The sequence below is a fragment of the Microtus oregoni genome, unplaced genomic scaffold (assembly GCF_018167655.1).
Source record: "Microtus oregoni isolate MIOR12 unplaced genomic scaffold, Mior012 000038F_ref0000394, whole genome shotgun sequence".
Classification (NCBI taxonomy): domain Eukaryota; kingdom Metazoa; phylum Chordata; class Mammalia; order Rodentia; family Cricetidae; genus Microtus; species Microtus oregoni.
Window position 1 is genome coordinate 10,453,535 of NW_024543097.1, and position 27,255 is coordinate 10,480,789.

Genomic DNA, 27,255 nt, shown 5'->3' on the forward strand with positions numbered 1-27,255 from the left:
AGTTCTTAGCTGGGGTCACTCTTGTGGATTACAGAGAACAGGTTTCTTGCTAATCCCATAATGGCTCCCTCAATCAAGATATCTCTTTCCTTGTTTTCCCTCTCTGTCCTTCCCTTATCTTAACCATCCTGTCTCCTAAAGTTCTTCTTCTCCCTCCCTTCACCCTCACCTTGCCCTTTCACCCTCCCTTCTTCCTCCCCCCACTCCCACTTAACATTTTCTTTGACTAAAGAATCTATTTTTTCTACTCTCTCTTCAACACCTGAGATTCTCTCTTCCATCTCTTGTATTCTGTTGGTTATGCTTACATCTGTAGCTCCTGTTCACTTACCCAGATTTTCCATTTCCAGAATTCCCTCTGTTTGTGTTTCATTTATTGTCTCAACTTCAGTTTTCAAGTCTTGAACTGTTTGAAATGTTTGCTTCACCTTTTTGGTTGTTTTTTCTTGGTTTTCTTGGCTTTAAGAGATTTATTGATTTCTTCCAATTTTTTTTTTTTGCCTTTCCTTCATTTCTTTCAGGAATTTTTAATTTCCTCTTTAAGGGTCTCTATCATCTTCATAAAGTTATATTTAAGGTCTTCTGGGTTAGGATGTTCATGTCTTCCTGTTGTCTGACCACTGAATTCTGGTGTTGTCACGCTGCTTTTTAGGTTGTTGAATGTGTTCTTGCATGGCGGTCTACCCATCTCTTCCTCCAACTGGTGCAGCCAGGGTCTTTGCCTCTTGGCCCAATCCATGCAGCTGGTGTCTGTGTCTCAGGTATGCTCTCTTGGACCGATGGTTGCAGTTGCTGTCCATGTTTTATGGGGCCACTCTTGGTCCACTCTGTGCAGTCACTTTCTGTGTCTCAGGGAGCCACTCAGGTCTCCGGGGATGGGTGGGTGTGGGGGTGGAGTGGCACTTGTAGATTACAGGATGTGATTGATGGGAGGTGTTGGAGCAGTCTGTCTGTGGGAGGCTTGCCTACTGACTGGTTAGTGCAAGTGAGGTGGGTAAGGGGAGGGGTTTGGGCTTTGACCTGAAACCTAAGGCCTATAGCCTGAGCTGTCCAGCTGGAGAGCTGGTCACTCATGTCTTGGTTGGCTCTGTGCAGTCACAATCCATGCATCAGAGAGCCGATGAAGTCACAGGGGATGGGTGCATTTGGGGGTGGAGTGGGACTTGTAGATTGCAGGGTCCAATCGATATGGGGGTATTGGAGCAGTCTGCCTGCTGGCTGGCTAGTGAAGCTGAGTAGAAGGTAGAGGGGTCCTGGGTTTTGTCCTGGGGTCTAGGGCCTAGAGTCTGCACTGTCTAGCTAGGGAGCTGGCCACTCACCTCTTGGTTCACTCTGTACAGTCACAGTCTGTGCCTCATAGAGGCTCTGAGGTTGCAGGGGATAGGTGGGTTTGGAGGGTCTTGTAGGTTACAGGGTCTGACCGATGAGGTTTTAGAGCAGCCTACCTGCAGGCAGCTTGTTTGATGGCCAGCTAGTGAAGTTGATGCAGGTGGGGGAGGGACCTGGGGTTTTGCCCCCGAGGCCTAAGGCCTAGAGACTGGGCTGTCCAGCTGGGCAGTAGCAGTCTGTGCATCAGAGATCTTCAGAGGTCGTGAGGGATGCACAAGAATGGTTCTATTTGCATGTGTTCTACAGGAGCACTCCAGGGTTGGGCTCTGAATTTTCCAGAGGCTCACTTACTAAGCATTATAGAACATCTGTGTGACCAGGACCTTGGCCCTCGGACTGTAGTTTCCATCGGGTGAGTAGATTGGGAAGTAGCCAATCCAGCACTTGCTTTCAAGCACACCTTGGGGATCGTGCGCTCCCTGACTATTCAGCTCAAAGCCAAAGAGAAGAGAGACCATCAACAGCAACAGGCAATGACCACAGTCACAGTCAACAAGCCAAGCCTCTTTTTTGGCTCTCCTGTTTCCAGAAACACTTTCAAGTGACAAGCTCCAGGAGCTGCAGTTATGAGAAATTCAAAGAGCTTCTTGATCCGTTCATCCAGATAAACAACTTTAAGAACAACCAAAGACATTCAGAAAGATCCTGTACCCTCTAAGAATTCTCATCTAGGTAGCCAAAGAAAGAATCTATTTGAGAAAGAGTTGAACACACACACACACACACACACACACACACACACACACATTTGAACTAAGATCTGTGTGTGTGTTGTTGTGGGTGTTAGGTGTGGATATGTCTAACAGAAACAGCAAGTAACCTCATCCACGCTGAATACATGCATGGCCTCATTAGTTAACACTTATGAAGTGTCTATTGTACGACAGACACGGTTCTAAGTACTTCTGAGTATATCTCTTCCTTTAATTATCACAGAATATTAATGTATGCAAAACACTTTATAACGGCCAGGAATGAGAACGTGTTCCATAAGAGCAGTGTCCAATATCACTGTGTTTCCTAGAAATGGCACAGGACAGAGAGGAGAAGGAGGGAGAAGAGAAGAAAAGAAGAGAGGGGAGAAGGAAGGGAGGGAGGGAGGGAGGGAGGGAGGGAGGGAGGAAGGGAGGGAGGGAGGAATGGAGGGAAGGAGAGAGGAAGGAAGGAAGGAAGGAAGGAAGGAAGGAAGGAAATAGAAGTTGACTTTCCCTTTCCTTGTCATTTCAAAGTCATCTCCAATCAGGTGTGTGTGTGTGTGTGTGCATGTATTCCAATCAAAGAAGATGGGTGATAATATGATAATACATTCATTTTTCTAATTCCCTTCTGCTGAATGCTGCAGTGGTCACTCATTGAGCTACCTAAATTCTGTCCATTTCCCCGTGCAGACAGATCAGCACACAGGAGGATACGGAAACTCTGTATTTTTTCACAAGTTCACTGAGTGAGACAGACAGAAACATGGACACAGCTGAATATTCACACACTTAGACAATCCATGCTGGGAACTCATGTTGCCCATGGTGTTGCAAACCAGGACCGTACTCTCTGAGACATGGAAAAGCTAAAAGATACTGTATGTGCAGTCACACCAGCAAGGAGAAAATGCTGTGGGGTTGCTGGGCCTGTTGAGCAAAGGCTGCTCCTTAGTGGGCACTCTGCTTCTATACTGTGAGGGATGCACAAGCCTCAGGGAAGGGCCTTACGAAGCTTCTGAACTAGTCAGAGGAGGACAGGTTTCCTGGTGGGTGTCCTGAGAAGTGATTGGTCCTGGACGGCTGTGACTTGAAGCGCTGGTCCATAGATAAATTCGAGATCTGGAAGACCACAGATGTGGTCTTGTGGAGATGTGCTGGAACAGAGGGAGATGGGTTTGATTGGAGAAGTGAGCCATTGGGAACTGACTTGAAAGGGAAATTCTTGGTCCCTGGACCCTTCTTTCTCTCATCTGTCTGTCATGGGGCTGGCGGCTTTCCTGAGCCATCCTGTCAAGATGTTTCTGCCTTGCCACTGGCCTAAAACAGCCATCTTTGAAACCAGGAGCCAAGACAAATATTTCTTCTTTCCATTCATTTTCCTTGGTATTTTGTCACAGCTCTGACAAATCGACTGATAACACCCATGCCACTAGGCACCTCCCTGACTGTGGTGACATGACCCAGTGGGATGCGGCCATCAAGACTGTCACCAGATGGGGGTTTTCCCTTCCCCTTGACACGGCCAGGAGCCCAGCAAGCTCCATATTTCCCCAAGCCCTCCTGCTTACTGGGAATAAGAACAGACAGCACACCTCACTCTGAGCCCCACCAAAGTGAAGAGTGGCCATCACCTGGAATGTCAACCCCAGGTCTGTGAGCTGTGAAATCCCCTGGAGTAAGCCATCTCTAATGATCTCTGACTATGAAAATCAGGGCCAAATATTGTCCTGCAGCTGGAAGAGCAGCCCAGGACTCTGTAAATCACATTGCAGATGATACCACGGAAATTAATAAGCTCCCCCAAGGCAGCGCTGCTACCCTACAGCTGTATCCCCAGGCTCCTACCCACAAATCTGCCTGACTGTCTGGATGGTCCTCAGCCTCACCTCCCAGACAGCTCTCTCGCCTTCCATGCCTCCATCAACATCCACGTTGCCAAGGCAGCGCCCCTCTGCAGGGAGTCTGTGCAAGGCAAGCTGCACACTCCACGATGCTATCCTCCACCAGGTAGTGACTTGATACTTATTAGCTAACAGTAACATGGCCCCAGGTCAGCTCTTCAGTGAGGCCCGTGGATGAATTCCCCAGGGAGGCCACAGCTGCAGCTCTAGGCTTCCAAGGCAGTGAGCTACTGCCTCTGTGACTGTGCCTGTATCAATTAACCGTTTCTTTAACACTGGCTGTGTCTACACACATCAGTATAATAGCTGAGCCCATCCCCCAAAGCAAGCTCATTTAAACCAGGGCATTTATGATTTGTAGGGGGGAAGGGAGAAAGGGAGGGGGAACTAGGGTATTTTTTTTAACTTGCAATAGAATTGATTTAGGAATGGCAAATGTAAAATTATAAAAGAAAAGTATTATTCATTTATTCATTCCCATAATGCACTAAGGGACCGTCCTAGGCTGGCACTGTGACGAGTGACTGAATGGTAGCTGACATGAAAGGGGCACCCATAAAATGTGAGGAAAAAGGAAGAGACCAACCAGCCACACACACAGACACCTCATGCAGGGGACCTCATCGTCAGATGACAGAACATAGGAGCATATGCCAAGGAAATGGCGTAAGAGGCCTGCCCACTTTCCAAAGCCAGGCACCTTGAGGGGGAGTGCGTGCCAACTGAGTGCGGAGGCAACCGGTGGGGGCACTCAGGGGAGCAGAAAGAGAGACCCAGATGAACATAGCCACGGAGATGCAGCAGCAAGCTTCTCTCACTGACGACTGAGCAGTTTTTAATTGCCCCCTCCCTAAATACAGCCCGTGTTATGACATGGATAAGGTGAGACTTCAGCTTCCACTAGTTGCAGAGGAGCTCTTTAACAGTCCCGGCATGTCGGCAGAGCGTGACAGGTTTAAACTAGGTAAGCGAATGGATTGTTTTCAAGGACTAATTAAGGGATGGAGCTGCTGATATTACCAATCACTGTCAGCTGTCACGGAGCAGCCCTTTGATGCCGCCTGTGAGGCCCAGCTCCATCCATCTGCAGGCTGCAGTGTGCAGCGCTACACAGACCTGCAGCTCCCACCCACCCACTCCCACCTCTCGCCCGGTTCGCAGCCAGACTCTGCTCCTGAGGGGCTGTGAGAGCCTGGTACCCACGCTTCAGTGGGTCTTGTGTACAACGGATCTTGCTCCTTCCCTGTCCCGAAAGTGGGGCCAAGTTTGCAAGGTTACGGGAAGTTTCTAGCAAATGCTGGCAGTATTATTTCATTTTCCACCCTGGCCACCCTGGCTGTGATTTGTCTGGGCAGCTGGTTAAGTGCATGCTGGTAACGGCTCATGCTGTCATCAAAAGGACAGAGGTGGGCAAAGAAGACCTCCGCAGGCTAGGGTGATCACATCATATCTTGTAGGATGCGCTCTTGAATATGCCCAGACTTGTAAAAGCTATCTGCGGTGTGGGTGTCAGGAGGATGAAGGATCCTTATTGCCTCTTCTTTCTGCCCTACTTACTCCTCTGTGGATGGGTAGGAACATGGCTAAATTAGTCACTTTCCATCACTGCGATCCAATACCCGGCAAAAGCAAGTGAAGGGAAAGAGGTTTCTTTTGGCTCATAGTTTCAGTCCTTGGTTGCTCGGACCCTTGTGCTTGGTGGTAGGAGCCTATAATAGTTAGAAGCTGTTTACTTTGTGGCAGACGGGAAGCAGAAGAAGACAAAGTGATACATAATCCCACGGACTTTCTCTAGCCAGGCCCCAGTCCTATCTCTTATTTGCCCTAATATTATCATTGTATTATGAAGCCATAAAAAATGAATATCAGAATATTAATCTGTTGGTTCCAGTCATCCACAGGTTCCAGTCATCCCTGGAAAATCCCTCAAAGACACACCCAGGGATTTAAATCACAATGGTCTTCCTTCCTGGAGTTCACCCCTCAAAATGCTCCTCTTTGGAGCCTGGAGACCCTTCAGGAAAGAGTCCCTTCCACTTGTCAGTGAGTCAGCATTTTGTTCCCCCACGATGGCCTTTGTGCAAAGGATGGGTGCCTCTCATCTTGGTGTTCTGCCCAGATGTTTTCCGCATTTTCCAGGGCCAATCTGGAAATGTCTGTGCACAACTTTCAGAGTGGTGGCCCAGGAAGAACCTCACTTTGCACCCTCTCTAGATGGTGTTCCTCCTGAAGCAGGGTCTCTCACAGGGCCAAGTCAGGCAATGCTCAACGCAATAGTGAAAGTATGATAAAAACATGCAATCAATAGTCCACGAGTCTTCACTTTAAGTGCCTTGAACTCAACCTCAGAAGGTCCATCCTCCACATAAGAGTTCTCAGGTCTAACCTGATACCTTCGTGGGGTACCCTTCTATTTCCCTGTACTCAGTACGGGGCAATTAATAAATATCCCAGTGACTGTGCTATTCTGGGCCGGGAGCTCACAGTGTCTGTCCCTCCAATTACCCTGATGAAGAATTTGTCACTATCAGACTTGCCGCTCCTTGTCTGGCCTCGCATTCCTCCACTCACTCGTAGCCCACACCTACCAGCAGAACCCTGGGAATGTATCATCTCGAGATCTCTTTGGAAAGTGGGTCCACTCACTAAGCTCCAGAGCACAGCCCCATCTCTCGTTTCAAAGTGAAAATGCAGCCAGTGATATACACAGAAGAATGTCTTGTCCCTCCCACCTCAAAAATCAGAACCCATAGCCCTAGACTCCCAAGGACAGCAGTTCCAAGCATATGACAAAAATGCCGATCCACAGGCAGAGAACACGACATCAAGAAGCCAAAGAACAATCCAGATCCACAAAGAAATATCTAGGACAGTTGGGGCACTTAGTGGAGCATTCTGGAAAGGAGACACCCACACTGAGTGGACTGATGAAGTGAGCTGAAGAGAGGTCTGAACTACCATGATGCAGACAGAAGAAACAGCATGTGTGAAGGTGTTGAGGCAGGAGTGAGATTTCAAGATCTGACACCCTCACACAGACAAATATGCAGGCAAAACATCCATGCACATAAAATAAAAATATTTAAAAAAATAAAAGCCCAAATCTGAAGGTAGAGAGGCACTGAATGACTCTGGAGTCCAGGGGACAAGTGTCAAAGGCTTGAATAGGCAGGGCCTCCGAACTGCATGAAGATTCCAGCTTTGGTGTGAGTGTCGGTAGTAATGGGCCAGGATACAAAATACTTAAAACCCTCCTGGGCTACAGTGAAAGGTTGTGAGAAACAGGATCAGACACAGGCCACGTAGTGCAAGCTGGGCAAGAATTGTGAAGGTAGCAGACATGAAAATGAGGAGGCCACCCAAGAAACTACAGCCATGGGCATTACGGCACAGGAGTACCTGGAGCTCAGAATTAGCCTGGGTTACCTAACAAGACCTCATCTCGCATATCCAAGGTCTGGGGTTATAGCTCAGCAGCAAAGTGCTTGCCTTGCATGCCAAAATCCTGGGTCCAAAGCTCAACACTGCATCCACAGTGAAAGCAGCAACCCTGCTGGAGACAGCACCCGGAGCTAGACTGGGATGACAGACGCGGTAACAAAGAAAGTAGGAGGGGGGCATGGAGCGTGAGAGAAAGAAACATGTTGAGGGGATTGTGAGGGGTCAGTCAGCCGCAGACTCAAGTAAGTTAGGTAGCTCATCCAGGCCACCTAGAGGGATGTGGTTCCTCCAAAGGACAGGCCTCCCGACTGAGATGCTTCCTAGCAACTGCACCCATTCGAGAAGAACAATGGACAGTTGTTCTCTGTTTTCAGGAAACAACAATCATCTCCCTCTCTTCTTTCTATTTCCAAGAAGGAAGATCCCATTCACACCTGGGGAGCAGTGCACTGATTTCTCCGCGTTGCCAGAATTCAGAATAGCCTTTGTGAGCAGGAATTGATGGTCTTGTTGGCAGTGACAGTATTTGCAGAATATGCTCTGACATTATAAAGGGAAATGGAGAGGGGAGGGTAAGGGCAGTGTGGAAATCACCCCCCACCCACCTACTGCAGCTCCCCTGGCCTTCTCACCCCGATCCTGGAATAGGACTCATGGCCCAGATAGCCTGCTGGATGCCCAGGCTCTGGTAAAAGTGGAAGGAAAGACCTCTGTGAGCCAGGCAGAAGCAGTAGCCATTTTCCTAAAACTTGGCTTGTGTATGAAATGTTCTTAATGAGCGGAAGGCTTACTCCCCACTGCCTTGTTCAGAAGTCAGACTTGGGAGAAGCGATTGGATCACAAGGGTTCTGACCCATCAGGCTCATAATTGAATGGGGTATTTGGGAAGGGGTGAGGACTTTGGAAGCTGAGGTCTGACTGGGGGGAAGAAAGGACTTGGGAGGGGAGAGTGTGCCTCTGGAGGGTTTATCCTCCTCTCCTCTGCCTTTCTCTCTTCCTCTCTTCCTCCATTCCTCTCTTCTTCTTCCCCTCTCTCCTTCCCTTTCTCTTCTCCTTCCCTCCCACAATAAAGAAATAGCTTTGCTCTCCCACACCCTTTCCACATGAAATCCGTGCCTTCTCAGGGGCCCGTGGAGGGAGCTGGCCCCTAACCAAAGTTCCTGAAATATGGACCATGATAAATCCTTCCTCTCAAGTTACCCTAAACAAATGTTTGCAACAGCAGCAGAATTCCAGCTGATAAAAGCATAGGAGAGGAAATGGAAGGTCCCTGGGGAGGGCGTCTGGTCTAGAAGATGCTGCCACTTCTCTCAAGTCAAGGCAGCTCTGGGCTTTCTAGAAAGACCTCAGATGAACCACGAATGCCTCTATGAAGTGGTGAGCTCCCTACCCCTAGAAGCCTCATGCTGCATGGCAGCATCCATTGCTGCAGGTGCAGTTTCTGCCTTCCTCCCCTGCCCATCCCTGCTGCGAAGGTCTCATGCTGGGCCTGGGTGGAGTAAGCAAGAGGAACTTGAGTCTCTACCTGTTGTACTTGGAAAGAAGGAAATTAAGTAAGGCACAACTGGTGTGACCCAGGACATGTCCTGCAGAGGGGTGGACAGTGACATGAGACCTGTTTTCAGAAAGAGGCAGCCCTGGGAGAAAGAATGAACATCTCTACATGAGATTGTGTAGAAGGAGCTGCGGGCAGGCCTGCTTTTCGTCCCGCCCAGCTCCCGCACGGCTAGCTTAGCCCCAGAAATAACAACACACAAATTGTATTCATTTAAACACTGCCTGGCCCATTAGTTTCATCCTCTTATTGGCTAATTCTTACATCTTGCTTTAACCCATATTTAGTAATCTGTGTAGCACCACAAGGTGGTAGCTTACCAGGAAGATTCTAACCTGCGTCCATCTCGGAGAGGAGAGCTGTGGCATCTGCCTCACTTCCCTTCTTCCCAGCATTCTGTTCTGCCTACTCCACCCACCTGTGTTCTGACCTACCAGGCCAAGCAGTTTCTTTATTAATTAACCAATGAAAGCAACACATAGAAAGAAGACCCCCCCACACATCAAGATTGTGCTCATGACCAGCTGGGATAGGGAGGAAGGAAAAGGCACCAACCCAGAAAAGGTGACCCACCTCTGATGGTTCCCCTTGACTGTCCACCTGACAGGATTTAAAGACGTGGGAGATTAGTAAAGCACACCTTTGGGTGTGTCTGCAAGTGTGTTTGTGGAGATAATTACATGTGAAACAGAAGCTGAGGTGGGAAGCCCTGCTCTGGGTGGGGAGCACAGGCTTCTGGATCAGTGTTGAATGCAACAAGAATCCAGGAACCAGAAGCAGGCTCTCCTCTTCCCAGGACAGTCGCTCCTGGCTGCCGGAAAGCCGTCTGCTCCTCTTCCCAGGACAGTCGCTCCTGGCTGCCGGAAAGCCATCTGCTCCTCTTCCCAGGACAGTTGCTCCTGGCTGCCGGAAAGCCGTCTGCTCCTCTTCCCAGGACAGTTGCTCCTGGCTGCCGGAAAGCCCTCTGCTCCTCTTCAGCAGGTCCTTTCTCTAGGAGGCTTTGCCTCCTCACAGACCAGAGCAAAGCAGCCAGACAACTGTGCCTCTAAAACCGTGAGCCAAACATAAACCTGCCCTCTCTCATTATCTTCTCAGGGGTCCGGCAGCTGGGAGGCAACCAGAGCAAAGCCCTAAACATACTGTTGGAGACCCAGGACAGTCTGAACAGGATAGAGGGAGTCAAACCCCTGCAAGATCTCATTCACGATGAACAAGAGCAAGGACTGAGCTGTGGTCAGGCACTTTGTGGGGGTAAGATCTCGGTCAGTGTGGGTCATTGTTAGCCCCAGCTCTGCCTGGTTGCTGGCTTTTCACCTCTAAGAATGAGATGTAGAATTTAAATTCCTGGACTCCAAAAATTCCATCATGACCCTGGCAACCTATGCTATCTGTTTCTGTAGACTGTGAGAACTCTGGCCCTTCCTACAGGCCAGGGTGAAGTAGATATAAACCTAAGTTTGGGCTACTCCCCTGCTATTGAGCCACAAGGATGGAGGTGGTGACTCTGCTTCCCAGAGCCTGCGGTCATTCTGGGCTTAGAGCTAACCTTACAATACTGGGTAACAAAATGCCACAGCCAGCACACATTCATGAGCCTGCATTTTCCAAGGCTAAAGTTGAGATGCTGGTGAACTGCTTTGGGACTTGCCCCTTCCTAATTCGTTCAGCATGTGATCAGAAGTCAGCTCCCTCGAAGTTCAGGACTGACATCCTTGTCTTCTTGTGAGCTGTTAGCTAGGACCACTCTTGGTTTCCAGTCACCTCTGCTCTCCCACACATGACCTCCATTGTCAGTTCACAGTATCAATGTCTGACATCTGCCAATCCAGAAGGACTGTGTCACATGCTTCGAATCTCTCTGACAGTTCTGCCTCTGCTCTCTAGACTCAGATTAAAGGGCTCATGCTACACCCAAAGAATAATCTCCAATTTGTTAACTCGGCTCATTAATATAAATTTATTATATCTATCTTTCTGCCTGTATGTCTATCTATCTACAGTCTGTCTATCTATCTATTGTTTGATCAGTTGATAGATATTGGAGATTGCACCCAAGGCCTAGTTTATGCTGGGCAAATTCTCTATTTCTGCATCAAGTCCAGCCCTGATTATCAGTCTTGGTTGAGTCATGCAACATAATAATCAAGATAGAAACTCCATCATATTCATATACTCATAGCTTCTGACACACACACACACAAAAAAAATCTGAATCACACAAACTGTACAGCAGGGGCAGGAATCCTATGGGCTGCTTTAGAATTCAGCAGCCACAGCACCGTTGTGGAACTACAGCCATAGTCAATCCAGATGTTTCCTGGCTTGGTGCCCCTTGGAAGCTCACACCAGCCTGGCAATTGCTGATACAGACTTAGAAACAACAGTCAGTGACTTTGTGGGTGACAGAAATCAGGACAGATGGTATGCTGCCTTCCTTATGTAGAAGTGGTGACCTTGGCTAACTGGCTTCTCTTTGAAAATCTAGGAGGGTCTGAGACTTGCATCTATGAACATATTATACATATGTATGTGTGCATGTGTAGCATGTTTGCGTGTGCATGTATTTACCACTATGTGTGTTTGCACGCACACACACACATACATATGCCCACTCACATGTATGAATGTGTAGATGGAAGAGCACAACCCAGACTCAGCAGGTCTGGCTGGGCTGAACTAAGCCACTGCACAGGTCTCTGCCTACAATGCAGTCAATCGGCTCCCATTCTCCTCTCTGATCTCAACCCGCAGCACTAAGACTGGATCAGATGGTCTCTAAGAATGCATACATGGGGAAGGCTGCACCATCTGATGTGGAGAGCTTCCAGAGTTTTCCTTGGCTCTTGCCTGATTTCACAATTTTGTTTATACACTATGTACATAACATTAGTCAGTGTTTTTCAGAGAAACAGAACCAATTAAATATGTGTGTGTGTGTATATATATATACATATATCGGAAGGAACTGGCTTACACCACTGTGGAAGCTGAGTTCAGACCTACAAAGCTGATGGTATATGCTGCAGTTTATCACAAGACCCAAGTAGGAAAGACAGGCTTCTCGGTTTAGAGACAGGCAGAAAGAGACAATCCTTTCCCACTCAACAGATTGGGCAAGGGCCATCCACCCTGGAGAAGCCAGTGTTCTTAACTCAGTCTGCTGATTCAAGTCTCCATCTTACCCAGATGTGAGCTTCTATCATGAGAATGCCCATGGTAATGTGAGGGTCCATGTGTGGGTGCCCTGTGGCCCAGTCAAGTCATACACGGAATGAAAGTAAAAGTGGGGAGAGAATCCAGTCATATTCAGGGGACCGATGTTTGACAAGAAGGCAGTCTCTGATATAAAGAATGCCATCATACCCTTTCCAGCACCCTCCCATCTCTCTCCTGTTTCTCTAGAATCACAGCTCAGGAGTCTTCTGAGCTAAAACAATGCTCTCCAGTTGAAGCAATCGGACATGATCTCACACCATAATATATTGTAGCTTTTAACTGTTGGGCCAGACTCTCTGATTCAGCACATTTTAATCCATTTTATTTGCTAAGATCAGGGAGATGTCATCTGTAATAATCCCACCTGACCTCCGAAAGTCAGACTGATAAAAATATTAATGTCAGCTTCTTGCAGCCTGGCGGAGAGCAACGCCCAGCTTGACAAGCAAACAAATGGCCCAGAGCTGTCTGCTGGATGCTGATGAACCTGTCTTAAAGAATAGTCTCATCAGTGAAAGCTGCCCTCCAGGCAGAGCTGCCACAGGCTGGAGACTCCAGATTCAACTGCTTTTCCTTGCCAGGCTCTCACGCATCGACAGGGCCAGGCACCTCAATTGGCATCTACAGATGTTCACCCTCCCCAGTGTTGGGCTAGTAAGGGTGCTGACGGACCTAACTCCCTTCTTTCTCCCTGCCACAGTATTTGACCCTTGCCCTTTCCCTGTCAGACATTTCCACCTGTGACATCCAAGTCACAAGGCCTTCTGTGAACAATGAGCAATTCTAAATAGAAATCACCACTCATTTCCAGGGCTTGCAGCTTTACAACCTGGGCCTTTTTTTTTTCTTCTAAGTGTTGGCTTGGTCATTTGTTTGCCTATGCATCTTCTTGCTAGCTAGTGACGTATCAGGTTGTGTAAACAGTTTGGAACCTGTGTCCTGGCTCACATCCCCGTAAACACATGTGTTTTTTGCCTGGCCTCTGCAGGCTCTGAGTTTCTTCCTCTTTTTTATTATTTTATTTTTTCTTTTAATTATGTATACATACATGTGTGTCTGTATATGGACTCAGTGCCTGAGGCGCCAGGGCATCAGACCCCCTAGAATTGGAGTTGCCCAGGACCAACCTGACTGAGGTGCTGGGAACTGAATTCATGCCCTAAAAGAACAGTATGTGTTCTTGACCAATGAACCATCTCTCCATCCACAGCTCTGAGATCCTTACTCCCAATTTGTCTGGAGCTGTGTTAGGGGCAGACAACCGTTGTGGTCCTGACATCACAGATGTGTGCCACTTGTCCACGGCCTCCGGACTCTTACCCTGGTGCTTTAAGTTTTATTGGTCCTCCTCCATTAGTCTGATCCAGCTTCACTTCTTGCCCCTTATAATTAAGGTCATGGGATCTGGCACTGTCCGTCTCGGGGAGACAGCCAAACTTATGTCAGGGCAAGCACACCTAGGCTTTTCACTCCCTGACTGTAAGACCTGTGTTCTACCCCCCAGAAGAACCGTCTGCGGCAGCTAGTGGCTTATCGCAGTGTCCCTAAAGTCATCCTGGGCATGGTGAGTGCTGTGATCTAGTGAACGTGCCACACGTGACATAGGAGCCTCCCTACCAAGAAGCCTTCCAAGCAGACCGCATCCAAGAGGGTCATCCTGCAGCCAAGCTCGCTGGCCGTAGCCATTGGCTTAGGCAGCTCTATGACACAGTCATACAAATTCAGTAGTAAATGCGGACCTTAAAATCGCAACAACACAGCCAGGGCGGCTGCACACTCAAGTGCTAAAATGCAGTGCCTTGCTGGCTTGAATGCCCCGCATTGGCAGGTATGCTTGGAATTTTCATTGTGTGTTTGCTTAGCAAAATTAGCAGCAAAATGAAGCACTCACCACCCTTGCCTGACAGGAACATGAACTAGAAGCAATTGACCAAGGTCAAACCATGTTCTCTCCTACTCCCCAGTTGAGGGTTGCAAGTTTCCTTCTTAAAGAGGTTTTTTATTTTGTTTGGTTTTTGTTGTTGTTGTTGTTGTTTGGGTTTGTTTTTGTTTTTCAAGATAGGGCTTCTTTTCTGTGTAGCTTTGGAGCCTGTCCTGGAACTTGCTCTTGTAGACCAGGCTGGCCTCGAACTTGCAGAGATCTGCCTGTCTCTGCCCCCGGAGTGCTGGGATTAAAGGGTTTTTTGTTTGTTTGTTTGTTTGTTTGCTTGCTTGTTTGTTTTGAGCTAAAATATAATTACTCATTTCCTCCTTCTCTCCCCTCTCTCCAGTCTCTCCATGCATCCTCCCATGAACCCTCTCAAATTCATGACCTCCTTTTCATACACACACACACATATGAGGGAGCTACAAATGTGTGTGTGTGTGTGTGTGTGTGTGTGTGCTTATGTGTGTGAGTGTTCCTAACTATACAAATACAACCTGCTCAGTACATTTAGCATTCTGTCTAAGATTTCAGGGATGACCACTTGATACTGGATAATCAATTAGGGGCCATATGTCTAGGAAAGACTATTTCTTCTGATCTCAGAATTTCCTAGTTGCCTATAGTTCTTTGTTTTTGTCCATTTTTGTCTAAGGTTGAAGCCCCATGATATTTCCCCTTTTACATTAGCATATCTGTTGGTACTGTTCCTGTTCAGATCTTGTTTAAGCAGTCACATTGTTAAGGAATCATGGCTGTAGCTTCCCTGCCATTTTTTAAGTCAGTCTCACAGTAGACAGCCTCTGTTCACTGGCTCTTACAGTCTTTCCACCTCCTCTCCCAAGATGTTCCCTAAGACTGGAGTACGGGGGTTATATTGTATGTATATGGATCCTCTGAGGCTAGGAACCCCACAATCAATCACCTGTTCTCTGAATTTTGGAAAGTTGTGGCGTTCTATAATGGTCTCAGTGTGATGCAAAGCAGCTTCTTTGATGAGCAGATGAGAGCTACACTTATCTGTAGGCATAAGGATAAATAGTTAGAATGCATTTAGGAATCATGCTGGTATAATAAAGTGGTGGTTGTCGGTTTTCCCCTAAGAACTATAACTTCACTCGTTCTGGGTAGTTGGCTAGGTTTCCAGTAAATGACATGCCTTCCCTCCTGATGAGCAGGAAAAGCCCCCCCCCCCCTTTTTTTGTTTAACAACCATGAGGCATCTATTCAGATCCAGGGTTTTACTCCAAAGAAAAGCATAGACAGTGTCTCTACTCGGCCTGGATGAAGCCTTAGAGGAGATGAGGAAAGAGGGGCAGCCAGGAATGAAAGAAAAAAAAATCACAAGATGTGGCAAGAAGGAAAAGAGAAAGGAGGAAGAAGGATCCTAGAGGATCCACTCAGAAAGTGACCCAGAGGACTTGTTCATCTTCCGTGAAACCTGAGGACCAGACTGTTGTCACAGGCCTAAGTTCAAGTGAGCCTAGAATAAATTCTCCACCGGCTCCGGTAAGATCACTCCCTGCTCTCCATCAGCCAGGGCGGAAGGGAGATCGTGCTGCCTCGTCTACAGCTCAGGCCACTTGTGCCTGGCTCCTGTGTGCCCAGTATACACATGGCCAGGCACTGTGAGCTCCTGTCCCCACCCCAGCAACATCCATAGCATCTGCTGCTGTGTTTGTTTTGACCTGATGTCCTTTACTTGCTTAGGGGCAGGCCTCACTTCCACACAGACAGGTGACTTTCCCTGAGGAGACAGGAAACAAGTCCTCCCAAACCGGAAAGAGAACCAAGGCTGTCCCTGGAGGTGGGTAACTGAAGCGGAAGACTGGTCCTTGGATGTCCCTGCCCAGTTTCTTCTCCTAATGATGCTCAGAAGATCTCCAGGCATAAAAGGACAACACAGGCTGGGAAAGTGCCATACATCTCTGTGTGAGCCCACATCTCTATGTGAGTTAGGGAACGTCGGTGCCCCGTGAGGCCCACGGACTTTTAGTGACTCTGCCTAGTAAGTGCGACACAGGTAGTATAGGCTGAAGATGGACTGGATGAGGCAGCCTTTGCCATCAGGAGAATGGCAGAGATCTGAAATCAATTCCCCTTTGAGTTCACTTGACATTAAAGAAAATTTAGAAATTTTAATAATAATTTTCATGCTTATATTTGTGAACTACCAATTTCATCTTCTACCTGTTCAGCCATTTATCTTCTTCTGTGGACCAGTTTTAGTCCAGCAAGAAGCTGGTCACCTGGTTGGGCTCCTTATATTTTCTTTCTTCTTTTCAGCCTGTCTGTCACATAAGTCACAATGATATCTTTAAAATGCATATCTACTCATTACTCGCCCTTGATAGGGTCTTAGGAGGCCCACAGGAGCTCACCTGCCACCACCACCAGCTCTACCCAACTCACCACCACCCTCCAGCCCCTCCTCATGCACCCCCACAGTAGGTACCTCACATCTCACCTTGTTTACTCCTCATGTCCCTCCCTGTGTTTCCACGATCCTTCTACCCACTGCCTCCTCTCACTTAGCTCACATACTTTAGGAGGTTGCCATGAATATCCACCTTGTGCTGATGAAGTCACTGAGACACAATGAAGTTTATCTACTTGTTTGGGTAATCCATCCAGGAAGCCCAAATATGTTCCTACTCCATCCTTCTACCTCAGGAAATGGCACCCAGATACTTAGCCGATAAAGACACCAAGCCAGGATCCGTTGTTCCCATTCCCTATCAGTGCTGAACTGCCTGTTGCTGAGCTACCTCCCAGCCCCAAACTGTTCTTGATCACCTTCCCATGACCCCCAACAGCAAGGTCTGTCAGAGACATCCCTTCCACTGCTGCCTCTGTCACCTTGAAGGTCCAAGACACCATCGCCTCTGACTGGGACCACTCCAGTGGTTTCCGTACCGGCTCATCTGCTCCATTATGCCCTCTATGATATTTTCTTTAACTGTCTTCTCTTCCTTCTTTTTCTTTCACTCCCTCCCTCCCTTTTGTCTGTCCTCTCTATTTACATCTTGTCTTCTTTTATACCTTCTTTTCCTTTTCCCCTTTCCCCTCAGTGCTAGCTAGTTTTATGACAGCTTGACATAAAAGCTTGTGCTGTAGTCATCTGATGGAGGTAACCTCAGTTAGGAAGTTCCTCCATAAGATCAGACTGTAGGCAAGCCTATAAGACATTGTTTAGATTAGTGATGGGGAGGGTCCAGCCCATCGTGGTTGTTGCAATCCTCTGGATTGGTCGTCCTGGATTCTATAAGAAAGCAGGCTGAACAAGCCAGGGGAAGCAAGCCAGTAAGCAGCACCCCTCCATGGTCTCTGTGTAAGCTTCTGCCTCCAGGTTCCTACCCTGCTTGAGTTCCTTTCCTTTCTGTCTTTGATGGTGAACAGGGAAACAGAAGTGTAAATAAAATAAACACTTGCCTCTCTGGCTTTCTTTTGATCTTGATGTTTCTGCACAGTGCAATAGAAACCTTATCTAAGACACCTTCTCTCCCACTCTCTGTTCCTTCTGTCTCTCCTTCCTTCCTCTCTCCTGCTCCTTCTTCTTACCTGCGTTCCTCTATTTCTGCCTTACTTTCTTCCCTCTTTTTTGCTGCCTTCCTTCATCCCTCTTCCCTCTCCTCCCTTGCTCCTCTCTGGCATCTGCTTCCATCATCATCTGCTTCCATTGTCTGTTCTATCTCCCCTTCTGTTCTAAATAAAGAGTTTATTAGTTTTTGAGTACAGTGAAACCTGATGATCAGAAGACAACTGCCATTGGGAGGATGGATTTTGCTCATAGTTCCCTAACAGAGAGCCACATGGAGCCACGCAGACCTACATAGGGTAGTATCAGGGTCAGTAGGTCCATCATGGGCAAGCTGAGCAAGGGCCTTCCCAGTGGCTCCTTTAGGAAAAGACAGACAAGGCAGTGTCTGCTTGATAGGATCAGTTCAATTGAAGACCTTCCTCAGGCCCTGGGGCACAGAGGCTATTTCCAGATGACCTGGTCCTGGAGTGATCAAGGCAATCTGGAATTGTTGATGATTAGGAATGTAAGAGTTCCATGCTAGAAATCCAGATGGCCACATTCTCTGGAAAACCATGAGACTCAGAAGCCCCAAGTCCTGCCATTCTCTGTGATAATCTGGCTCTAACGGTCTTCTGACTGTGCTAATGCCTTGAAATCTGCTCTGTCTACTGTCACTTTGGCTTGAGTATCTCTATATCTAAGCTTGGGGACAGTTACCATATGGCAGTAAGAGAAGCTCTGCCAGTCACTCTCCTCTTTGGGAAGGGACTCACTAGTTTCTTGGTCCTTGCATCTGCTCCTCATTGCAGAATGGCCATGCTCCTCCTAGCCTAGTTATTCCATTCGGTGGCAGCTCAAAACCCACATTTTCTTCTATAACTGAAAGAGAGAGATTTCATTTTTCAAAAAAGTTCTGGTCACTTTATTCAATATTTGAGGTCTTGGAGGTAAAGTTAAAATAATTTAATTATTTTACAAAAGAAATAAATTCACTTGTTTGAAAACTCAAACAAGGCAAATCTGTAAATGTTATAAAATCATCAAACATTTTATGTAAGTCTGTTTTCCACTACAATAACAAAATCCCTAAGAAAATCAACTTCGAGGTGAAAAGTTTAGCTTGGTTCATAGTTCCAGGCACTGGTGATTGGCTCCATGTATATATCAAGGAAGCCACTCACTTGGGACAGATAGGAAGCAAGGAGAAAGAGGAAGAGGCCCATGGTAAGAACCTTTCAAAGCATTCCCAGTGACCCACTTCCTCCCACCAAACTCCACCACCCAACAGCAGCTTCGGGTGCCAACTCATCCATAGGTTAATCTGCTGATGAAATTAGCACACTCCCAATCCTATCACCAGTCACCATCTGATCCTTTGAGAAACACTTCTTATGCAAATCCTAACAAATATTCCAAGAAGTTTTTCCTTCCTTCCTCCCTTCCTTCCTTCCTTCCTTCCTTCCTCCCTCCCTCCCTCCCTCCCTTCCTTCCTGGTCCTAACTACTGCACCAGAAAATAGATTTTTAAGTTTATATACATACAAAAGCAACACAATTCTATTCCTCCATCTTGTGCCCATTACAGAACATTCCATCTTTTCTACACTTACTTAAAATACAAGTTATAGCCATTTGGATGTGGTCATGACAACTGCTATGTAACAGTTTCCTCCAAGATTGAAACACTCTATCCTGCAGGAAGCTCCTTGGGCAGGAAGGTAAACAACTCAAAATAGCTCTAGGAAGTCCCTGAAGCTGAACAGATTCTCTAAGCCCTGCCCCCGCCAAAGAAAGATGTAAAAGTTGCAAAGAAGGTTCTCAGACAAGACAAACTCAAAAGCAAACTCTCAACAGAAGCTGCAAAGAAGATTCAGAGACCATGCCAGTTGCCTAGAAGAAGCAGAAACCAACAGGGCTGCCTGGAAGAGGCTTAGACTAGAGTCACTTGGAAAAGATACTGTCTAACCTGTTGAGCTGCCTGCAGGCTGTGCAGTGTGCTCCAGGTTCCCCAGTTTTATGAACCATCATTCATGTTGGGGTGGGCTTTGATGATGCAGATGTCTGTTAGCCATTTCTACTCCTGTAAGTCACCCCTTCACCCATATTCATATAAGTAACCCCATAAAACTCATTTCTTCACCAAGTTGAATTTTGGTGGTATCCATACTTTGATCTGTCCTAGGCTCCCTATCTGGGATGAGTAGATGTGTATGTTATGCCTGTTCTTCTGTTCTGTCTGCTTCTTGATCTTCTTGTTCTTCTTCAGACGCGAAAGGACGCAAGACACAACAAAACCCACGTGGAGGGCGAGCTTTATTGCAGTGTGTGGGAGAGAAGGGGAAAAAGAACGAACAGACGGCTTTCCAGCTTTTAAAGAGTTCCCCACTCACGTGCGTCAAACGCCATGTTCTGCACCTGCGCAGCCTTTGCGTGGAATGCTAGGGGCTCCTAGGAAATGTAGTTCCCCCAGGCGAGCTACGCTCAGGGGCCTTCTGGGGAATAACAGTGCCTTCTCAGGAAAAGTCTTGTCATGGAGGCTCCCACCTTCTCCCTGTACACTAACAATCCCTCACTTTATTCAACACAGCTCTATTGCCAGCCTTGTAGGTTGTTTCTAGTTCACTATTATAGACACAGCTACAGTAATGACAAATCTATCATCCCACCAATGAGCAGCCTTTCTGAAAGACCCCAGTCCACACACATCCCCTGCCCTCCGCAGCAAATGAACCCTTCTTCTCCACTGATCATCCTCATCATCTCATTCTTTGAAACGTCGCCATGTGATACCCAGGCGCTCACCTCTGAGCAGCATAGAAACCTACTGCCTGTAAGCTCTCCAATGCCTCTTACAGTCTAAAGGAGGAAAAATTGCTTAATCCATATCTCTCCCTATGGCGATGTTATAAAATGTGGGTCTGCGAGAGCATGGCAAATTAGACGATGGTTTTTATGTTAGTGTTCCTTTGAGTTATTAGTGGTATTAATATAGTACAATATGCACATAATTAGTAAGTCTTCTGAATTTATTATATACACTTATCCTTATTCCTTTTAATTACCCAGCAGTCTAGTTGGAGGTAGCACAGTGATTCAAGTGATGGCTAAATATGTCGGATAATGACAAAACACACCAACCTGGGAGAGTAGGGAGAAACAAAGTCTAGAAATGCCCTAAGATTTCTTCATTCCATTAAAGGCATAGCATCTCCCACATGTATTATTCATATTAGATGCATGACACAAACAGAACATGATTTATTGAGCATTTTAATACAGCTTCTTAATGCTATGCAATAAAGTATATTTTAATATTTAATATAATCTGAATTTTCGAAGTTCTTTTCAGGAAATTTTGTGGTTTAAAGCTAAATTAAATACCATAGGTGACAAATGAGATTCTCTGAATATTCTTGGAGATAGGGAGAGCATCTTCAGAAAGACTAGACTTTAGAGGCTGCTTTTGGCATTGTTGAGACTGTTACAATGCATGAATCGTGTGGCTGTTATTTTCAGAAGTGAGTTGATTAAAGACCAGACATTCTTGACCAGGTCAAGGTCATGATGCTGGTTGCAAGATGGATCTTGGAACCACCACAGTAACAGGTAGACATTTACTAAACATCCTTTGTACTCTCAATAACAATATACCCATTTTCCCATGAGGAAGTTAGGTGTTTCCTCTGGACACACTCCTTTAAGGATGAACAAAACCCAAGCCAGGTGTGGATAGGCTGAATGTATTTGGCCCCCATAATCCCAAAGGGAGTGACGCTATTAGGAGGTGTGGCCTTGTTGAAGTCCTTGTGGCCTTGTTGGAGGAAGTGTGTCACTGTAGCAGGGGGGCTTTTAGGTCTCCTTTGTTCAATGTGCATTCAGTCCACTTCCTGTTGTCTTCTGGTAAAGATGCAACCAACACCATATCTGCCTGCACCCCATCATGCTCCCCACCATGATAATAATGGACTGAACCTCTGAAACCATAAGTGAGCTACTTTCCTTATAAGAGTTCCGGTGGTCATGGTATCTCTTCACAGCAATGGAACCTTAAGATACCAGGCAAAGGCTGGTCTCCTGGTAAACTAACCTGCTGTGGTTTGATTCACTATCATTCTAAATAATTCCCAGTAGCTTAAATAATAGCTTATTTCTTATGTGCATCCCACATTAAAGGGGCTGGAGATGCTTTGCTCATTGTAGAACAGCTTTCCAGGTACTCACAGGTTGCCTTTCCATGCACACTCCCTTATGTAAAGGCAGTAGAAAGGAAACTGCAGGGTTTTGCTTCAGTTTGTATGTCCCAGGTTTTCACATGTCATTTCTGTTCTAAATTCATTGGCCAGATCCCCAACAGACCAAAGGAATGGAGAAGCACGTTGCTGTCATCATCATCATCATCAAAAGGAGCAGACAGGGAAAGATGGTCAGTGGATCAGGCCTGACAGTTACACTTCCCTCTGGATTTGCATTGTAAGCAGATGAAATAGTTCAACGAATCCCTCCTTGGGATTCATTTATACCATGGAAGTGTTGGCCACTCTCTAAAACATCTCCTACTGATAAACTCATTGGTACTCCTCCTCCTTCTGAAGTTCATGCTCTTCTATGTCTTTCTTATGGGAGTCTTCTATACCCAAGTAGGGCCACATTATATCATATTATGCTTCTCATAACCAAAGACTCCCAAGGTGTCCCACTGGACATTTTATCAGCCTTATTCATTTGGCTTTTCCCCACTCCCTAAACTCATATCTCCAGACTTGCACCATAGCAAGGTAGAGCTAAAAGAATGCTGGAGTTCACCTCCAGGCAGCTCTTAAAAACTGTCCAAGGCACCCACAATCTACCTTGCCAAGGTGCACAGGGTTTACTTTCAGACATAGGAGATGTGAGGGTTACTCTTAGTTGTCAACTTAGCACAGCTGAGAAGAGAGAACCTCAACTGAAGATTGTCTTCATCAGACACCAACCTGTGGGCAGCTCTGTGAGTCACTTTCTCAATTGTTAATTGATGTAAGAGGGCCCAGCCTACTGTAGGCAGTATCATCCTTAGACAAGTGGGCCTGAACTATATTAGAAAGGTACTGAACATAAGTCTGGTAGCAAGCCAGCAAGCAATATTCTTAGACTACTTTTGCTTAAGTTCCTGACTCCAGGTTCCTGTCTTGAGTTTCTGCTTGACTTCTTGACTTCCAGAAGATAGACTGTGTTCTGGAAAGTACAAAATGAAATAAATCCTTTCTTCCCCTAGTTGGTCTTCGTCAATGTTTTTATCGCAGCAACCGAGAGCAAACAAGAACAGGGGATTCAAAGTAATATGCAGATTGAAGACCATTGAGAAAAAAAGAACCTCAGAGGTGACCTCTCCTGATCATTGTCTAGAGGAGGAGGAGGTTCTTGATCAAGATCACGTGATTGTTTGGTAGCTGAACCTCTGACTTATGTCATCAGAGGGTAAAATTAAGAAGAGAACAGGAAACCAAAGTCCCACATCTGTGCACACCTGGGCTACTGGTGTCAGCTCTCTACATGGGGTCTCCTTTGTCAGTTGCTTACTTTCCCTGTGAAGGACCAACACAGGGCTGAGAAGCTTCAGTCCTCAGATAAATCTGCTAAAGACTGGGTCCTTTAACTCATGGCCCTATGAAAAGAATTAAGAAAATCATAGACTATAATCCATCATCTTTAAAAAAGGGAGGCCACCCACTCAGCAGTGAAAACTTCAATTTTAGTCAAAGTTTACATCTTAGCTCTAAAGAGCAAGAGTGACCTTCTTCAAAGGATTGATATTTGTATGTCGACTCAACATATTTCAAGTTGGAGTTAAGAACCTAATTCACATACACATGTATACAAGTGTCTCAGCATCTATCAACAAAAATAATGTATTAGTCCCAAATATGAACAAATAATGAAAAATATTGATTTTTTTCTGCATCATTTGAGATAGATTGTCTCCTGGAAAATTAATCACTATATTAGCACAAATTCTACTTTCCCCAGGTGGATATGCCCTACATGAACCATAATATCCTTTGAGTTCACCCCAAACTGACAAATTTTATACAACTTTGTTTTTATTATTTGAATTAGGAAGTTGTGAGCTATTTCTTTTTAAATTAAGAAATATAAAGTCATAACACTAAACATTACCACTTCATTTCAGGAAAAAAATGTTCTAAATACATGAATTTGCTTTAAAAAAGTGATATATTCTGGTCAAAGGAATTACTATTTGAAGGATTTTGTGTCATTGCTGTTGTTATTTTAAAGATATTCCTAAGGCTGTCCATGAGAATGCATTCCTGTAATCCCAGATCATGAAAGGCTGAAGCAAGGGAAATTTGAAACCAGTCTACATGGTGAGTTCCTGGCCAACCTCAGATCAAGTGAGATCTTGTCACAAAAAAAAGAAAGAAAAGAAAAGAAGAGGAGGAGGAGGAGGAAGAAGAATGAAAGAAGAAAGGGAAGGAGAGGGAGGAAGAGATGGAAGGGCGAATGAGGAAGGGAGAAGAAGGGAGGGACAATAGAAGGAAAAAGGAGGAATAGCCAAGAGAATGGGAGAAAATATTAGCAAAGCATGTATATGATAAGAAGCCTGTATTCAAAATACACGAAGAATGAATACAACTCAAAAGTAAAATGACAGCCCAATTCAGAAGTAGGCAGCAGTTTTGAAAACTACCTCTTCGAGATGTTTAAACAGACACAGTAAATGCCTGACAAGATCTATATCCCTAGCCACCAGGGAAATACAAGCCAAAGCCACTGTGAGACTCTTCTGCACATCCAGAAAGAAGACTGTTTTCCTTAGACAAAGAGCAAATGTTGGCAGCCGTGAAGCAAAGAGATTTTTCCTGTGACCAGTGGGGATGTAGGATGTTGAGTCTGCTTACTAGGCCCTCAAAATGTTAAACTACATTTGACTCTAAGGAAACAAAACCCCAAAATGGTGGCTATGACTCAGCAATTCCTTCCACTCCTAGATACACATTCAAAAGAATGAGCAGCATGTGTCCGCACAAGAACTTGGGCATGAAATTCATAGCAGCATTGATCATGATAACCCAAGGTGGGAGCAATTCACACACTGAACCTTGTGATGGGTGGATAACGGTCCCCTCGCTCCACAGCAGACTCAGAGATAAAGGCAAGGAAGTCCACATATGCTACGCAGTGGGTACCTTGAACACTCCAGATGAAAGAAGGCAGGCACAAAATGTCACTGTTCATGTTACTTGTTCATGTAACCTGACCAGAGAAGACGAGTCAATAGACATAGAAAGAAGGTGGATGGCTGCCAGGGACTAGTGGGAGGAGAAATGGGAAGGATGTTATTGCATAGGTGGGACAGTGAATGCAGGATAGTCAATGCAAGTGTTTGAACAACCTTGTGTTAGACCAAAAGAGTGAGTTCTGTGGCATGTGAGCTGGATTTTAATAAATGTGTCGTTTTACAGTGCCATAGTGATGATGAACACTTGTAGTCTCGGCACCCAGAAGGCTGAGAAAAAGGGATTGTCACAAATTAGAGGCTGGCCTGGGCTATGTAGTGAGACTGACTTTAAAATAATAATAATAAATAATTATTTTAAATATCTGACTTATGAGGATGGGGAGATGTCTCAGCTGTTAAGAGCACTCTTGCAGAGGACTCGGGTTCAATTCTCAGCACCTACATGGGGCTCACAACCATCTATAAGTCGAGTTTGAGGGGATCAGATGCTCTTATCTGGCCCCCACAGGCTCTGCATGAGCATGGTATATAAACAGACATGCACCCAAAACACTTATATAAATAAAATAAAAATAAATATTTCTCAACGGTGACTTAATAAAAAAGAAGAGAGAAAATGAATATAAAGGAAGAGGAAGGATAGACAGTTGGAATAAACGAAAGAATCTAAGTTCCTGGGAGTTTGGATTTTGAAAGGAAATGTTGATTCCAGCACATCCTATTAGGAGCTGTGCATATGGATCCCCATGATTCTACTCTTACCCACATGCTAGCCTTTGTTGTAGGGCACCCAGAAGATGCTTTAATACGTCAGATCCTATAGCTATCCAGGAAGCACTCTGTCCACCCCTGTTCAGGATAGGAAAGCTTCACTAGGAAGCTCCGTGCTTCTCCAGGAGACACCAAGCAAGCCCAGGGCACCCATCAGCTCTGCAGCCCTTCTCAGTGTACAGGTTCACTTCAATTTTCCACCGGGCTGTGGTCCTCTTCCTTTTGTTATACAAACTGTACCTTCTCCGGGATCTCTGGCTATACCTATCTGATTCTCAGATAAACCAATCCTAACCCTAAAACCCAACATTTTCCAATGTGCACACTTAAAGTGTTCCTCAGCATAGGTGTCCTGAGTAGGGTTGCCAGACAGAGGTAGGTGCCCGGGAAAATGTTCCAAATAAGTAATTAATTTTTTAGAAAAAAAGGTGTTTGCATTTGGAGAGCTATGGACCTTAAATGCCTATGTGCATTTGGGTACCAGAGAAGAGTTATGGTTTGCACACAGCTGCAGTTCTACTTAATTCTATATTTCCTACTTAATGCTATAGATACAAACCTTCCCTACCTAACAATACAAACCCTTTGGATATGGCTGAACTCAACGAAATTGTGTTTTATAAAACCCCTGATCACTCTAAGAGCAATTAATAAAATATAAGAGGCTGTGTGTTTGTGTACGTGTGTTCCACATATTGCATGTAAGGGATTGTGTTCTGCAGAGTGCTTCGGTTTGGAAAGAATCTAGGTCTCTGATTCATATGTCCTGATTTTAAAATACCTGAACCCTTAGCCTCCTTTCCCAGTCATTTTTCCATGCAAACTCAGCATTTAGGAGGCTGCTTGACAGTGCTTAAATACTACATACGTTGTATGCACTCAAAACAAGGAGACAAAGTTTCCATCTATCTACCATTCTGTAGCTTAGAAATGTTATACAACATCTGGAATCTTCCAAAGGAAAAAAAAAAAAAGAATGTCAGTCTACAAATCTAGCCTGCTGGAGGCAGCAGCCATGTGCCTGGAATCTGTAAACCAAGTTTCCCTTTGCTACATTGCAGCGCACACGCTACCCAACCCAGACAAGCTCACTGGAGAGATCCTCTCTGCAGGGGCTCTGCACGGGCCACTCACCTCTGGGCAGCAACTGTCCATATTTAATACTTGATCGCTGTCCTCAAATTGCTTCTCCGCACTCATTACCATGCTCAGTTGTGCCAGCCAAGGTGATGGAATTTAAGACTGGAACAAAGAAAAATCACCTTTTGTTTTCACATACTGTCGTGCTTGTATGCTGTGGGGAGACAGCATTCCCACTTTCTACCAAAGCCTCCAGAAGAGACACAAAAAGGCATTAAACATTTAAAAATAAATTAAGGGTGTTTTGTGTGGATTTTGCTGATTTCCTTTTGTGCCTGATGTGAATTTACCTGTGCATCTCCATCACTCAAGCCCAAACCCATCTGGGATAGGAAGCTTTACATGACGTCGAGCCTTAGAAATGACAGGCTAAAGATGAATACACAGAGCCCAAAGCCTTGGGCTCCTCTGGGGAGATCAGATCATTGAAGATCTCCCGTGATTTAGTGGAAATTGTAGAT